At 42.4% G+C, this 12,558-nt stretch overlaps 1 protein-coding gene across 3 annotated transcripts in view; it reads right to left on the bottom strand.

Moving 5' to 3' along the window:
* The window catches only part of stk3 (serine/threonine kinase 3 (STE20 homolog, yeast)), a 581,025-nt gene that overhangs the window by 45,067 nt on the left and 523,400 nt on the right, over positions 1–12,558 (bottom strand). The window lies entirely within an intron of this gene.

Here is a 12,558-nt window from a genome sequence, read left to right as displayed (position 1 = left end):
ATCTGGTAAGTTTCCTTTTCTTCTTTTTTTTTTTTCATTCCTTGTCTGTTAAGGTACAGTTAGTGCAGTGAGAACAGCTCCAGGGGCTGTGTCTTGTTGTGTGTGTGTGTGAGATGTGGGAATTCTGGGAGACCTCCAGCCTCCCAGATAACCACATTTGTACTAGGTGCACCGAGCTGCAGCTCCTCTGAGAATGCATTAAGAAACTGGAGCTGCAGCTCAATAACCTTTGCCTCATACAGGAGACTGAGGAAGTGATAGATAAGAGCTATGGGGAGGTAGTCACCTCTAGGTCACAGGAGGTAGGTAACAGGGTAACAGTCAGGAGAGGGAAAGAAATTGGGCAGCCAGTGCAGAATATCCCCAAGTTCATACCCCTCAATAATAAGTATAGTACGTTGGACACTGTTGAGGGGGAGCCACAGTGAATGGGTCTCTGGCACCGACTCTAGTGTTATGGCTTAGAAGAGAACAGAGGTGAAGAGGACTGCATTGGTGATATGAGATTCCACAGTCAGAGGAATAGAGAACAGATTCTGTGGGTGTGATACAGATATCCAGTATGAAGTATAAAGTATACCCGGATGGTACGTTGCCTCCTCGGTGTTATGGTCAGGGATGTCTCGGATCGGGCCCACAGCATTCTAAAACGGGAGGAGGAGTTGCCAGAAGTCCTGGTACGTATTGGCATCAATGACATAGGTAGACAAGGTGAGGAAGTCCTGAAGGGAAATTTTAGGGAGCTAAGTAAAAAGCTGAAAAACAGGACTTCCACGGTCGTAATCTCTGAATTGCTGCCTGTGCCACATGCCAGAGAAGGTAAGAATAGGATAATTTGGCAGGTGAATGCTTGGCTGAGGAACTGGTGCAGGTGGTAGGGTTCGTGGATCAATGGGATCTCTTCTGGGGAAGGTATGACCTGTACAAAGGGGACGGGTTACGCCTGAACCCAAGCGGGACCAATATCCTTGCAAGCAGGTTTGCTAGAGCTGTTGGGAAGGGTCTAAACTAATCTGGCAGGGCATGGGAACCAGAGTGGCGGTGCTGAGAATGGGGTAGTTGGTTTACAAACAGTGACAATGTGTAGTGAGACTGCTCCCAAGGAGAGGCTGACGATAGGGCAGAACAACAGTTAACAAGGCCAGTTGCAATGTAAAAGGCAGAAAAAATTGAAAAGGGCGAATACAGGACTGAAGGTGTTACATTTGAATGTGCGCAGTATACAGAATAGGGTAGATAAACGTAGCACAGATACACATTAGCATGTACAACGTTCCGAGTGTCACTGACTTGCAGCTGAAAGAAGATTATAGCTGGGAGCTTAACATCAAAGGTTAACATTGTATCGAAAGGACAGGCAGGAAGCAGAGGAGTGGCATGGCTCTGTTGATAAAAATGAAATCAAATCGTTAGAAAGAGGTGACATAGAATCAAAAGGTATAGAATCGCTGTGGATAGAGCTAAGGAACTGCAAGAGTAAAAAGACCCTGATGGGAGTTATATACAGACACCCCCCCCCCCCACTCACCAAACAGTAGTGAAGATGTGATCTACCTATTACAATAGGAGATAGAAACTGGCAAAAAGGCAATGCTACAATGGTCATGGGGGATTTCAATATGCAGGTAAATTGGGAAAATCTGGATGGTGCTGGATCCCAAGAGGAAGAATTTCTAGAACGTCCATAAGAAGGCTTTTTAGACCAGCTTATAGTTAAGCCCACTAGGGGATCAGCTGTTCTGGGTTGGTGCTGTGCAATGAACCAGAATTGATTAGAAAGTTTAAGATAAAGGAATCCTTAGGGGTACATGATAATATGATAAAATTCACCTGAACTTTGAGAAGGAACAGCTGAACTCTGATGTATCAGCATTACAGTGGAATAAAAGGAATTAGAAAGGCATCAGTAAGGAGCTGGCCAAAATTGATTGGAAAGGAACACCAGCAGGGATGATGGCAGAACAGTAATGCTGGAATTTCTGGGAGCAATTTGGAAGGTGCAGGATACATATATCCCAAAGAAGAAGTGGTATTCTAAAGCAAGATGACACAATCGTGGCTAACAACAGAAGCCAAAGCCAACATAAAAGCCAAAAAGACAGCACCTAATAGAGCAAAAACTAGCAGGGAGTTTGAGGATTGGGAAGCTTTTAAAAACCAACAGAAGGCAACTAAAAAAGTCATAAAGAAGGAAAAGATGGAATATGAAGGTAAGCTAGTCAATAATATAAAAGAGGATGCAAGAGATCTCTTCAGATGTATTAAGTGTAAAAGAGAGGTGAGAGTAGATATCGGACCACTGGAAAATGATGCTGGAGAGGTAGTAATGGCAGACAAGGAAATGGAGGACGAACTGAATAAGTATTTTGCATCATTCTTCACTTTGATAGACACTAGCAATATGCCGAAAGATCAAGGGTGTCAGGGGGCAGAAGTGTATGAAGTTACCATTACTAGGGAGAAGTTTCTTGGGAAACTGAAAGTTTTGAAGTGAGCTAAGTCAGCTGGAGCAGACGGTCTACACCCCAGGATTCTGAAGGAGGTGGGTGAAGAGTTTGTGAAGGCAGCAATAATGATCTTTCAAGAATCACTTGATTCTTGCATTGTTCCAGAGGACTGGAAAATTGCAAATATCACTCCACTCTTCAAGAGGCGAGAGAGGCACAGGAAAAGGAAATATAGACCAGTTAGTCTGACCTCAATGATTGGGAAGACATTGGAGTTGATTGTTAAAGATGTGGTTTCGGGGAACTTGGTGGCATCTGATAAAATTAGGTCATAGCTAGCCTGGTTTCCTAAAGGGAACACCCTGCCTGAGAAATCTGTTGGAATTCTTTGAAGAAAAATACAAGCAGGATAAACAAAGGAGAATCAGTGGATTTTCAGTAGGCTTTTGACAAGGTTCCACACACAAGACTGTTTAACAAGTTAAGAGTCAATGGTATTACAGAAAAGATACTCGCATGGATGGAGCATTGGCTGATTGGTTGGAGGCAGAGAGGGAATGAAGGCAGTCTTTTCTGGTTGGCTGCCAGTGACTAGTGGTGCTCCACAGGGGTTTTGTGTTAGAGCCACTTCTTTATATGTCAATGATTTGGATGAAAGAATTGATGGCTTTGTGGCCAAGTTTGTGGACAATACAAAGACAGGGAGGGGGACAAGTAGTTTTGAGGAAGCAGAGAGGCTACAGAAGGACTTAGACAGATTAGGAGAATGGGCAAAGAAGTGACAGATGGAATAGAATGTTGGAAAGTATATGGTCATGCATTTTAGTAGAAGAAATAAGAGTGCAGACTATTTTCTAAGTGCAGAAAATTTAAAAATTCTGAGGTGCAAAGGGACTCGGGAGTCCTCGTGCAGAATTCCCTAAAGGTTAATTTGCAGTTACAAGGAAGACAACTCAAATGTTAGCATTCATTTTGAGAGGCCTAGAATATAAAAGATATAATCTTAAGGCTTTGTAAAGCACTAGTGAGGCCTCATTTGCAGCACTGTGAGCAGTTTTGGGCCCCTTATCTAAGAAAGGATTGCTGACATTGGAGAGTGTTCATAGGAGGTTCACGATGATTCTGGGATTAAAAGGCCTGTCATATGAGGACCGTTCAATGGCTCTGGGCCTGTAACTCGCCAGAATTGAGAAGAATGAGAGGTGATCTCATTGAAACCTATCAAATGGTGACAGGTTTTGACAGAGTGGATGTGGAGAGGATGTTTCCTATGTAGGAGAGTCTAAGATCAGAGGATACAGCGTCAGAATAGATGGACGTGCTTTTAGAATGGAGATGAGGAGGAATTTCTTTCGCCAAAGAGTGGTGAATCTGCAGAATTCTTTGCCACTGGCAGCTGTGGAGGCCAAGCCATTGGTTATATTTAAGGCAAAGGTTGCTATATTCTTGATTAGTCAGGGCATGAAGGAATATGAGGAGAAGGCAAGAGACTGAGGCTGAGTGTGAAATGGCGGAGCAGGTTCGATGGGCCGAATGGTCTAATTCTGCTCCTAAATATTACATTCCTATTATGAGTGGAATGGTGGAATAAGAAAAGTATGACCACATTAATGGGGATATGTTACAGCCCATCCAACAGTCCGCAGGATTTCAAGGAGCAAATTTGTACAAAGATCAGACTGCTGCAAGGAACATAAGGTTGTTATTGGAGGTGATTTTAACTTTCTGCATATTGGCTGGGAGTCCCATACTGTAAAAGGACTAGGTGGAATTGAGTCTGTCAAATGTGTCCAGGAAAGTTTTCACAATTAGTACGTAGAAGTGCAATATTTGATCTGCTATTAATGAGTCAGAACAGGTGACAGAAGTTTGTGTAGGTACACAAAGTTTGTTGAATACACTTTGCATCTAGTGATCATAATGCCAGCAGTTTCATAGTAAATATGGAAAAAGATTGGCCTGTTCCATGAATTGAGATTCCAAATTGGAGAAAGGACAATTTTGATGGTATCTGAAAGGATCTGGCAAGCGTGGATCGGGACAGGTTGTTTTCTGGCAAAGGGGTACTTGGTAAGTGAGAGGCTTTCAAAAGTGAAATTCTGAGAGTACAAAGCTTGCATGTGCCTGTCAGAATAAAAGATAAAGAAAAACAGTTTAGGGAACCTTTCTTTTCCAGAGGTGTTGAGGTCCTGGTTAAGAAGAAAGGAGATGCATAGCAGTACAGGCAGGCAGGAACAAATGAGGTACTTGAGGAGTATAAGAAATGTATGAGGACACTTAAGAAAGAAATCAGGAGGGCTAAAAGAAGGCATGAGGTTGCCTTAGCAGACAAGGTGAAGGAGAATCCCAATGAATCCCAATGATATGTTAAGAGCAAAAGGATTGCAAAGAACAAAATTGATCCTCTGGAAGATCATCATTGTAATCTATGTGTGGAGGCAAAGGGGATGGGGGAGATCTTAAATGGATTTCTTTGCATTTCTATTTACTCAGGAGACAGACACAGAGTCTATAGAAGTGAGGCAAAGCAACACTGGCTTCACTGGCCCTATATAGATTACAGTAGAGGATGTGTTTGCTGACTTGAGGCAAATTAGGGTGGATAAATCCCCAGGGCGTGACAAGGTGTTCCCTCAACCCTGTGGAAGGCAGGTGCAGAAATTGCAGGGGTCCTAGCAGAGATATTTAAATCATTCTTTGTGACAGCTGAGGTACCGGAGGATTGGAGTATAGCTAATATTGTTCCACTGTTTAAGAAAGGCTCTAAGAATAAACTAGAAAATTATAGACTGGTGAGCCTGATATCAGCTGTGGGAAAGTTAGTGAAGAGTATTCAAAGGGAACAGATATACGAAAATTTGGATAGACATGGTCTGATTAGGATGGTCAGCATGGCTTCATGTATGGTAGATTGTGTCTAACCAATCTTATAGAGTTTTTCAAGGAAGTTACCAGGAAATTTGATGAAGGTAAGGCAGTGGATGTTGTTTACATGGACTTCAGCGAGGCATGTTAGAAAAGTTACGTTTGAACTATATAGAGCAATGTCAAAGCACTCTGAAGTCCCTGTCTCAGACCAGGTGAATGTGTTTCGAAGGGAAAATAAATCAGCCATGATTGAATGAAGAAGGAGATTTGATGGGCTGAATGGCATAATTCTTCTCCTATGTCTTGTGGTCTTATTAACTTAGGTGCAGGTTCAGTTGATTTTTGTCCTGGAAAATCACCAAAAAAGGTCCACATTTGCCACCAAATTCAGGCATCCATACATAGTGGAGGAGCTATGTGTGTCTTTGCATAACTCAATAAAAATTGGAACAAGATACTCTCTCTGGCATCTTGAAATACCCTCTCTGACATTTCTAACTTGAGAAATGCAATGCAATTTTATAATAATGAGAGATGCCACACAAATATTGAACCAACGCAAGGCCAAAAATCAGAAAAACTGGATCAATATCTTCCTTACAGTTTCCCCTGAACATTTGCCACATTTCTTCCGTACCTTTCCCTGAGATCATCTGTTCCCAATTTAAGCTTCCAAGATCCTGCCTGATAGCCTCATAATTCCCCTTACTCCAATTAAACACTTTTCTAACTTGTCTGTTCCTATCTCTCTCCAATGCTATTGTAAAGGAGATAGAATTTTGATCACTATCTCCAAAATGCTCTCCCACTGAGAGATCTGACACTTGGCCAGGTTCATTTCCCAACACCAAATCAAGTACAGCCTCTCCGCTTGTAGGCTTATCTACATATTGTGTCAAGAAACCTCCTGAACACACCTAGCAAACTCCACCCCATCTAAACCCCTTGCTCCAGGGAGATGCCAATCGATATTTGGGAAATTAATATCTCCCACCATGACAACTCTGTTATTATTACACCTTTCCAGGATCTGTTTCCCTATCTGCTCCCCGATATCTCTGTTACTATTGGGTGGCCTATAAAAAACACCCAGTACAGTTATTGACCCCTTACTGTTCCTTATTTCCACCCACAGAGACACTGTAGATAATCCCTCCATGACGTCCACCTTTTCTGCAGCCGTGACATTATCTCTGATCAACAGTACCATGCCCCCACCTCTTCTGCCTCCCTCCCTGTCCTTTCTGAAGCATCTAAAACCCGGCACTTGAAGTAACCTTTCCTGTCCCTGAGCCATCCAAGTCTCCGTAATGGCCACCACGCCATAGCTCCAAGTACTGATCCACGATCTAAGCTCATCCGCTTTGTTCACAATACTCCTTGCATTAAAATAGACACATCTCAAACCATTGATCTGACTGCATCCCTTCTTTATCACCTGCCTATCCTCCCTCTCATACTGTCTCCAAGCTTTCTCTATTTGTGAGCCAACCTCCTCTTCCCCAGTCTCTTCAGTTTGGTTCCCACCTCCCAACAATTCTAGTTTAAACTCTGCCCAGTAGCCTTAGCAAACCTCCCCACCAGGATATTGGTCCCCCTGGGATTCAAGTGCAACCCGTCCTTTTTGTACAAGTCACACCTGCCCCAAAAGAGGTCCCAATGATCCAGAAATCTGAATCCCTGCCCCCTGCTCCAATTCCTCAGCCACACATTTATCCTCCACCTCATTCTACTCCTATACTCACTGTCGCGTGTCACAGGCAGTAATCCCGAGATTACTACTTTGGCGGTCCTGCTTTTCAACTTCCTTCCTAACTCCCTATAGTCTGTTTTCAGGACCTCTTCCCTTTTCCTGCTTATGTCATTGGTACCAATATGTACCATGACCTCTGGCTATTCTCCCTCCCACTGCAGGATATCGCCTGTCTGACCCCCTAACTATAGAGTCCCCTATTACTACTGCCTTTCTCTTCCTTTCCCTACCCTTCTGCCGTGGCCACTGTTGCTTCCCCCAGGTAGGCTGTCCCCCCCCAACAGTACTCAAACAGGAGTACTTATTGTTCAGGGGACAGCCACAGGGATACTCTCTAGTACCTGACTCTTCCCCTTCCCTCTCTTGACTGTTACCCACTTGTCTGTCTCCCGTGGCCCTGGTGTGACCACCTCCCTATAACTCCTTTCTATCACCTCCTCTCTCTCCCTGATCAAAGATCATCGAGCTACAAAACCAGTTCCTTAACACGGTCCCTTAGGAGCTGCAGCCGACACACTGGGTGCAGATATGGCTGTCCGGGAGGCTGGGAGACTCCAGGACTTCCCACATCTGACACCAAGCACAGAATACCGGCCTCACACACATACTTCCTTTCCGCAATAACACAGGTAAACCCACCACGCCTCGTTACCACCGAAGCCCGTTGAGCCAAAGCCCTCTCACCCCGCCGCCCGCTTGATATGGCGGTCTTCTTTTATGCCACTCAAGACATTATACACCTCTGTCAGGTTCACTTCCTCAATCTCTTATATTCCAGGGAATAAAGTCCTAGTCTACAAAACCTCTTTTGTATCTCAGGCTCCTAAATCCAGGCAACATTCTGGTCATTTTTTTCTGCACCCTTTCCAGCTTAGAAACATCTTCCTTATAAGAGAGTGACCAAAATGGTATACAGTACTTCAAGTGTAGCCTCACCAATGTCTTACATGGAGACATAAAAATTTAGTGTGTAATGATTGATCAATGGTGTTGAGTTGAAGTCTTTCCATGATCTTGTTGAACAGCAAAGAAGGCTTGAGTGGCTAAATGGCCTATAATTTCTTATACTTGTTATCGTCTTTTGTTCTTTTACACACATCCCCTCTGGACAAATCAGCTGTGGTTAGCAAGTCTTCACCATTCTCTCCAGAAACACTTGCGTCAATCTCTACATTTTTACAGGGTTCCTTTTATTCTCTCTACACCCCCACTCCATTTCTCATGCTTATTTTCTAACTATTCTCTGTTCTGATGAAATCTCATCAACCTGAAACAATAAATCAGTTTCTCTCTCCAAAGATGCTAAGTATTTCCATCATTTTCTGCTTTTATTTCAGACTTCCAGGATCTGGTGCCTTTGATGGGACCTAAAAATGCTTGGTTCCTTTGGAATTCCAACTAAATGTCAATCTGGAAAATCTCATGTTGCCTCATATACATAGCCAGACTGCTTTTAGATGCATTTGCAAAGACAAAAATGATCACAGTTTGCCAAACACAAGTCTGTGCAGTAGATGAAAAACAAATGCTGAACAAAAATACATAAATATCCCACTAGACAACACCAGTTGGTGAACTGCTTGGCCACAAGACTCTGGACAGACAAATTCAATTTACCCTGTCCCTGCAGACAATTAACATACACACAAGTTGATGGCTTTGTTACTAAGCAGGTTGTATTATGTGTTGCTGAAGCGAAGAGGATGGGAAAGCCTTGAGGTCAAACATCAGTCTGTGTTGAATTAACTGATTTCTGCCAGGTGGAATCAGAAGCAATGAAATTGTCTGTGAAACCTGAAGCTAAGACGACAGTAAAAATAAACTAAGAATTTAATGAAAGTTACCTATTTATTCATTCAAACAAGAGAAAATTTGCAGATGTTGGAAATCCAAGTAACATATACAAAATGTTGGAGGAACTCAGCAGGCCAGGCAGCATCTATGGAAAAGAATACAGACGATGTTTTGGGCCGAGACCCTTCAGCATGATTCAAGAGTCCTGGTGAAGGGTATCGGCCTGAAACATCAACTGTTGCTATTTATTCATTCAACTGTGTATAAGTAACAATGGAACTGGGTTCAGGTATGAGAGGTTAAAAATAATTAGCTGTTGGCACTGACTGTATCAACTCACACATTAAAGGTGAAGACATCAAAATTGCCTGGTATCCAGGAGTTGTACTTCAGATTAATTTAGGAGAATATTAAACGAAATAACATTTTTAAATTTCATTTGAAATAATGTGCTCTAGAGATGAGAGAGATGCTAAGTGAACATCATCTTTGCTCATAAATGCTTTCAAGAATGACAGTTTGCAGACTCCAAATGAAGGAACATCCAGAACTGAGGCAGAGGAACAGATAGATCAGCTTAAAATTCTCAGTTCTGAGCCATTATTTGCAATGCACCTCTCATTTTGCATGTCACACACAGATTTTTTTTTACATCTCTGTCTTCAGATTTGCAAACATGTATGTTCTTGAATTTTATCACAAATTCTCCAAAGGAAATAGAACAAATGATAAACTTTGAAAATTCTGACAAGAGGGAGATCAGTCAAAGTTAAAATACTCAAATGTTTCATTGTCTGAGATTTACCTCCATTTCTTATTTACCTTATGCTTATTATACACATATTCAGAAAAAATACTGTATGTTGAATCTCAGACATGGCCTTTCTGTACTCCTTTATCATCCAGGAGAACAACTGGTCCACATTCAACAGTTTCTAGTGCTATTGGTTTATATTGTTATCACTGAGTTTTAATAATGGCTATCAAAAGCACTGGAGATTCAGCAGATGCTGGAAATCCAAAGCAACACACACACACAGTGCTGAAGGAACTCAGCAGGTCAAGCAGTATCTACGGAGAGGAATAAACAGACAATGCTTCTTCAGACCAAGAACCTTCATCAGGATTGGGAAAGAAAGGGGAGAAGTCAGAATAAGAAATTGGAGGGAGGGGAAATTAGCACTTGCATTAATAGTTTTGAGCTTCATTGGTGAACATAACATGCAAAATCAAATGAATATTTAGAATACAGTCCTTGTTACCACAAGGAGTGGTGGAAACAAAAAATAAAGAAGGATCCTGTGAAGAAATTTTACTTCTGATTTTTTCCAGCAGTTTTTCAGCACACAGGGGCTGGCAAAATAAGTAATAGCTCAGTCTGAAATACCTAAGTAAGCCACTCACCCCAGGAACGAGAGATGAAGAACAAGATGTCATGGTAGTGCAGCGGTTAGCACAACACTATTACAGGTTAGGGCAGTTGGAGTTCAGTGTTCAATCCTGGCATCCTCTGCAGGGAGTCTGTACATCCTCCCCTTGGAATGCATGCTTTCCCCAGGTGCTCATATTTCCTCCCACAGTCCAAAGAGGTGTCAGTTATGTTCATTGCTCATTATGTCCTGTGGTTAGGTTAGGGTTAAATTGGCATTGTTGGGGGTAACTGGGGCAGCGCTGCTTAAAGGGCTGGAAGGGCCACTCTGCGCTATAGTGCTAAATAAATAAATACTAGCCTTGATAGAGACATCCACATTACATGCTGATGATTTATTTGGGCTTGACAGTGAAGATATTCTACTCGTGATTCACAATACTTCGGAAATGCAACAGCCAATTTGCTCGCAACAAACACCCATGGCAGCAATATAATAATCATTTGAAGGTAAAAAAGAAAAACAGGATTGTACACATACCCAGGGCCAGCAAATTTAATGAAAGCTTTCAATTACAAGTCATTAACAATGAACTTCACCTCACAATCAACATGTTGAAAGAATTAACTTTCTATTTTACTGGTTCAATAAATTTACCACTAATTTTCACACTGATTAAAAATATTGGATTGCAATGCATAAACAGAAAATATGTACATTTACATGTTACAAACAATTATTCTTTTTTTCTACTCATCTACTGTAAGGATAAAATAATGCATGTTAAAGCACAACCAGTGAGGGAAATACTTTCTTAAGTTTTATTAGGCAAGCACAAAGGTATCACAAAAAAAAGACATATATTCAGGTGACCAGCAACTTTGATGTGTTGCTTGAATTTCCAACATCTGCAGAATTCCTGTTGTTTACAGATATATTCAGGTCATCTCTATTAAATTGTCTACATTCAAAAATGTTTAAAATACGCATGTGAAGTTCAGAATACACCCTCCCTGATTCTACAATATGCTGTTCAATATAGTTATTAAGATACTCACATCAGAATTACAGTGTAATTCAAGTGCATATTATCAAATGATATAACAGTGTTAACCATTGAGAATCATTACTGGTACTCAAATAGTGCATTTTAAATGTTATAGATTTAATAAGTACAGGAATAAACACAACTTAATTGCATCATTACCTGAGCTATCACTATTGTAATACACTATTGAGTAACACACACAAAAAATGCTGGTGAATGCAGCAGGCCAGGCAGCATCTATAGGAAGAGGTACAGTAAATGTTTCAGGCCAATACCCTTCATCAGAACTAACTGAAAGAAGAGATAGTAAGAGATTTGAAAGTGGGAGGGGGAGATCCGAAATGATAGGAGAAGACAGGAGGTGGAGGGATGAAGCTAAGAGCTGGAAAGTTGATTGGCAAAAGGGATACAATGCTGGAGAAGGGAGAGGATCATGGGATGGGAAGCCTTGGAAGAAAGAAAGGGGGAGGGGAGCCCAGTGGATGGAGAGCAGGCAAGGAGTTATAGTGAGAGGGACAGAGGGAGAAAAAAGAGAGAAAAAAAAGGGAAAAACAAAAAATAATAAATAAATAAAGGATGGGGTACGAAGGGGAGGAGGGGCATTAACGGAAGTTAGAGAAGTCAATGTTCATGCCATCAGGTTGGAGGCTACCCAGACGGAATATAAGGTGTTGTTCCTCCAACCTGAGCGTGGCTTCATCTTGACAGTAGAGGAGGCCGTGGATAGACATATCAGAATGGGAATGGGACGTGGAATTAAAATGTGTGGCCACTGGGAGATCCTACTTTCTCTGGCGGACAGAGCATAGGTGTTCAGCGAAACGGTCTCCCAGCCTGCGTTGTGTCTCTCCAATATATAAAAGGCCACACCGGGAGCACCGGACGCAGTATATCAACCCAGCTGACTCACAGGTGAAGTGTCGCCTCACCTGGAAAGACTGTCTGGGGCCCTGAATGGTGGTGAGGGAGGAGGTGTAAGGGCATGTGTAGCACTTGTTCCGCTTACAAGGATAAGTGCCGGGACAGAGATCGGTGGGAAGGGATGGGGGGACAAATGGACAAGGGAGTCACGTAGGGAGTGATCCCTGCGAAAAGCAGCCAGAAGGGGGCAGAGAAAGATGTGCTTGGTGGTGGGATCCCGTTGGAGGTGGCAGAAGTTTGGAGAATTATATGTTGGACCCGGAGTCTGGTGGGGTAGTAGGTGAGGACAAGGGGAACCCTATTCCTAGTGGGGTGGCCGGAGGATGGAGTAAGAGCAGATGTGTGTGAAATGGGGGA

The sequence above is a fragment of the Mobula hypostoma genome, chromosome 1, assembly GCF_963921235.1.
Source record: "Mobula hypostoma chromosome 1, sMobHyp1.1, whole genome shotgun sequence".
Lineage (NCBI taxonomy): Eukaryota > Metazoa > Chordata > Chondrichthyes > Myliobatiformes > Myliobatidae > Mobula > Mobula hypostoma.
The sequence above is the reverse complement of the archived record's forward strand: the minus strand, read 5'-3'. Positions and strand labels throughout refer to the sequence as shown.